Below are 5,000 nucleotides of genomic sequence, written 5' to 3' on the forward strand. Positions count from 1 at the left end.
ATTGATCCAAGAAATTGGTATCAAGCGGTTATAATACTATGCTGTTTAGTTGACTTGCAAACGTACCCAGCAATGGTTACTCCTGCTAGATGTGCTTGCACATTTTAGTGGAAGAAGATGGATTCTAAAGAGTTTTCTGCAGAATCATCTTAATGCACGACATAAATCTCGATACCTCGTTAAAGTTAACATCCACTTGCTGGTTGTTAGCTGAGGATATCGTATTTATAGCTGCAAAAACAACTTGTTTAGCATTTTACTTTGCTAAAACATCAAGTTACCTGGTTGATCCTGCCAGTAGTCATATGCTTGTCTCAAAGATTAAGCCATGCATGTCTAAGTACATACTGTTTATAAAGTGAAACCGCGAATGGCTCATTAAATCAGTTACGGTTCCTCGGATATTCTTTTTTACATGGATAACTGTGGTAATTCTAGAGCTAATACATGAACAAGTGTTCCAACCTCAGCTTGCTGACGGAAGGATCGCATTTATTAGTACAAGACCAATGATTCTTATTCACCTAGAACCCTGTTCAGTGATTTCGGTCGCTGTCTAAGGACTAGCAGTGGGGATCTTAGCAACTTCGGTTGCATTTCTTGTGATGACTCTGAATAACTGAGCAAATCGTATGGCCTCTGAGCCGACGATGTATCCCTCAAGCAACTGCCTTATCAACTGTCGATGGTAGGTTATGCGCCTACCATGGTTGTAACGGGTAACGGGGAATTAGGGTTCGATTCCGGAGAGGGAGCCTGAGAAACGGCTACCACATCTAAGGAAGGCAGCAGGCGCGCAAATTACACAATCCCAGTACGGGGATGTAGTGACGAAAAATAACAATACGGGACTCTATTGAGGCCCCGTAATTGGAATGAGTACAATTTAAATCCTTTAACGAGGATCTATTGGAGGGCAAGTCTGGTGCCAGCAGCCGCGGTAATTCCAGCTCCAATAGCGTATATTAAAGTTGCTGCGGTTAAAAAGCTCGTAGTTGGATTTCAGTCGAACCTATGGGGTCCACTGATTAAAGGGTTAGATGGTGATGTTAGGTTTCTTGCTTGTGTCTACGGATGCTTGCTTGAACCTTCATTCCTCTTTCCTGGTGGTTACATTCATAGTGTTTAGACAGAAAATTGCTCGATATTTGCTATCAATGCTCTTTACCGAGTGTTGATTCAAGCGATCGAGACTTTTACCTTGAAAAAATCAGAGTGCTCAAAGCAGGCGTCCAAAACCTCGAAAGAGGTGCCTAAAAACGGTATGGTCAACCATCTATATGATGCGTACCACTACCTTAACTTGAATGATCTTGCATGGAATAATGGAATAGGACCTTGGTTCTATTTTGTTGGTCTTAAGAATCCAAGGTAATGATTAAGAGGGACAGACGGGGGCATTTGTATTGCGGCGCTAGAGGTGAAATTCTTGGACCGTCGCAAGACAAACTACAGCGAAAGCATTTGCCAAGAATGTTTTCATTAATCAAGAACGAAAGTTAGAGGTTCGAAGGCGATCAGATACCGCCCTAGTTCTAACCATAAACGATGCCAACCAGCGATCATTCTGAGTAACTAATTTCATGACTCGAATGGAAGCTTCCGGGAAACCAAAGTTTTTGGGTTCCGGGGGAAGTATGGTTGCAAAGCTGAAACTTAAAGGAATTGACGGAAGGGCACCACCAGGAGTGGAGCTTGCGGCTTAATTTGACTCAACACGGGAAAACTCACCCGGCCCGGACACTGAGAGGATTGACAGATTGAGAGCTCTTTCTTGATTCAGTGGGTGGTGGTGCATGGCCGTTCTTAGTTGGTGGAGTGATTTGTCTGGTTAATTCCGATAACGAACGAGACTCTAGCCTACTAAATAGACTTGCAGTTTACACTGCAGTACTCCCCCTTAGTCAACCTGTGGGTGGTAGTATCTCTTGATGGTTTCGGCTGTTGAGGGCTCTGCTGCTATTAGCCTACAGAATTGGCTAGGGTAAGGATGCTGTAGCACTGTAAGGACTTCTTAGAGGGACAAGCGGCGCTCGCAGCCGCACGAAACAGAGCAATAACAGGTCTGTGATGCCCTTAGATGTCCGGGGCCGCACGCGTGCTACACTGAAGTGGTCATCGTGCATACTGTTTCCTGCTCCGAAAGGAGTGGGTAACCGCTTGAACCCATTTCGTGATGGGGATTGGGCATTGTAATTATTGCCCATGAACGAGGAATTCCCAGTAAGCGTGAGTCATTAGCTTGCGTTGATTACGTCCCTGCCCTTTGTACACACCGCCCGTCGCTACTACCGATTGAATGATTTAGTGAGGACTTCGGACTGGTCAATCCAGACCATTGGGAAACTAGTGGTCGGATTGTGCTGGAAAGATGTTCAAACTTGATCATTTAGAGGAAGTAAAAGTCGTAACAAGGTTTCCGTAGGTGAACCTGCGGAAGGATCATTAACGTATTACCCTCTTATTATAAGAGAAATACAACCTTCAAACAATCAAACACTCTGCATAGTGATATTGTAGATGCTAATATGGTGAATGCAATTGAATTGTATTTGCATTAGAGTCGCAATTGTGAATGTTTATTGCAAACATTTAGCCATTGCAACATGATTCTAATTTGCATTACATTCGTTCATTCATACATCCATCTTTCATTATCCAATGCAACAAAGAGTGAGGGTTATCTAACGATAGCCATAATTTCTTTTGCAAAACAATTGTAGTTTATAATGAAAAGCCTGTCTTGCTACATACTTGGTACCTGATCAAGTCTTCAGCTTATGCTGACGGCAAGGTTTAAAGAAGGAAGTTTTACACTTCTTCGCCTAACTAAGTAAAGACAACTATGGTTTTTATAAACTGCATACAATTGTTTTCAAACCCTCTCAATGCAGATTTAGGATACTTATTAAAAGTCCCACGGTGGCAAAGATACATCTTCAAGCGGTGGATCACTCGAATTACCAATCGATGAAGAACGTAGCTAGCTACGATAATCGGTGCGAATTGCAGGACACGCCGAGCACTTGAGCTTCCAACGCACATTGCGGCTTTCGGGTCTTTTCCGAGGTCACATCTGTCTGAGAGTTGAGATGTAAAATAATCAACAAAACACTTGCATACTACCATATATGCATTGTTTTGAGAGGATTGTATATTTATATGCATGAATCTTGATGTTTTATTCCTTTTCTTAATTGCAATTCGTTGCAATTTAGTAAGGAGAATCTCAAATCTACTTGTTTCACATGATAAATTTTGTGTACAATGCATATTTCATCTCTGCAAGCAGTATATATGAATAGATACTAGCATGAGATTCTAAGGTTAGTCGCCTATCTGACGACGCTAAAGTCGTATTGCAGATAACTATGGTGATCAACTAACCTGTTAACTGATGAATCTTCTTGCACTTGTATAAATCGTACAAATAGTAGCTATTTCATTCTGTTAAAGCAGACCTAAGAAGTAATGCAAAGGCAAAATTTGTGCAAACATTAAAGTAGATTTACGTTGCTTGCTTGCAAACAACACAAATAAACATTAATCAACTTAATCAATATTTTTGATCTCAGATCAGGTGAGGTTACCCGCCGAATTTAAGCATATAATTCAGCGGAGGAAAAGAAATCAAATGAGATTCCCTGAGTAACGGCGAGTGAAAAGGGATGAGTCCGGCGCAAAGGTTTTCCATTGAAAGGTGGAAAGCGGTGCTGCGTAATGGTTAGAGTCACGATTATTTCAACTAAATCTGCAAGTCCCTCTGACAAGGGCCCTCTTCCCAGAGACGGTTCTAGGCCGGTGGCAGATCTTGGTTAATGGAATATCGATTACTGGCTTTAGTCGCGGATAGAGTCAGATTGCTTGAGAGTGCAATCCAAATTAGGAGGTAAACTCCTCCTAAGACTAAATACGATGGTAATATCGATAGCAAACAAGTACCGTGAGGGAAAGTTGCAAAGTACTTTGAAGAGAGAGTTCAAAAGGACGTGAAACCGCTTGTAGAGAAACGGATAGAACCACGAAGTGTAGCTGAGAGGAGAACTCAGCTCCTCTTGTGTATTGTTGCCTTTTTCTATTCAGTGCTAAGAATGCTTTACAGCGTTCCAAGATCAGTAGGTTAAGGGGTAACTTTTAGCCTGCCCTTGGATCTTGGTATTGATAGGAGGAGTGCAATATGTGCATGAGGAGTGCATTTTCTCAACTCTCGTGCTCAAACCACGACCAATGTGAAGGAGAGTGCAAAACTCTTGTTCAAGTGATAACAGCAAGGTGTACTAAACACACACCTAATCAGCATTTAGTTTTCACAGCTACTAATATTCCTTGCGTTGTTAGACTTAGCCTGTGAGCTAGTGTTGGCAACTGTTACCACAGTCACATTGGAGATGAATCTCTGCTTATGCAGGGTCAACAATGCTTGTCATCTGCTCTGACGAATCCGACTAGTCTTTCGTTGATGATGTCTGTTTCTTCACCTGGTGTTGAAACAACTCATGGATTGGCTGGCTTTTGGTGGTTTGTTGGTAAAAGTGGCAAGCTTACGTTAACCTAGTGATTCTGTGGTCAGTAGATCGGTACTCTATCCGACCCGTCTTGAAACACGGACCAAGGAGTCTAACATGTATGCAAGCTGATCAGTCTTGTTTAGGCTTGAAAGGCGAATTGAAAGAAATTGATATGATGTATGCTTGTAAGAGTATACCGCAATATCAGCCCGTGATATATCCACTTTACCGAGATTTTCGCGGAGCACTAGTATATATGTTAGTACCCGAAAGATGGTGAACTAAGCCCGGACAAGATGAAGCCAGAGGAAACTCTGGTGGAGGTCTGTAGCGATTCTGACGTGCAAATCGATCGTCAGATCCGGGTTTAGGGGCGAAAGACTAATCGAACCGTCTAGTAGCTGGTTTCTTCCGAAGTTTCCCTCAGGATAGCTGGCACCAATGGAAGTACCAGTAGCATCCGGTAGAGCGAATGATTAGAGGTCTTGGGGC

At 42.5% G+C, this 5,000-nt stretch overlaps 3 non-coding genes across 3 annotated transcripts in view; all 3 read left to right on the forward strand.

The window, feature by feature from the left end:
• Positions 1-278: 278 nt before the first annotated feature.
• Positions 279-2,448, forward strand: LOC149093040 (small subunit ribosomal RNA). Its single transcript, XR_016200384.1, has one exon. It is a non-coding gene; the product is annotated as a small subunit ribosomal RNA (ribosomal RNA).
• Positions 2,449-2,935: 487 nt separating this feature from the next.
• LOC149093041 (5.8S ribosomal RNA) lies at positions 2,936-3,090 on the forward strand. Its single transcript, XR_016200495.1, has one exon. It is a non-coding gene; the product is annotated as a 5.8S ribosomal RNA (ribosomal RNA).
• Positions 3,091-3,566: 476 nt separating this feature from the next.
• LOC149093042 (large subunit ribosomal RNA) overlaps positions 3,567-5,000 on the forward strand; it is a 4,168-nt gene continuing 2,734 nt past the window's right edge. Inside the window, exon 1 of the ribosomal RNA XR_016200421.1 lies at positions 3,567-5,000. This exon is cut by the window's right edge and continues 2,734 nt beyond it. This is a non-coding gene — a ribosomal RNA (large subunit ribosomal RNA).

The sequence above is a fragment of the Tetranychus urticae genome, unplaced genomic scaffold (genome assembly GCF_039701765.1).
Source record: "Tetranychus urticae isolate SD_2017Ah unplaced genomic scaffold, NJAU_TeUrti_SD_1.0 Scaffold_4, whole genome shotgun sequence".
Taxonomy (NCBI): domain Eukaryota; kingdom Metazoa; phylum Arthropoda; class Arachnida; order Trombidiformes; family Tetranychidae; genus Tetranychus; species Tetranychus urticae.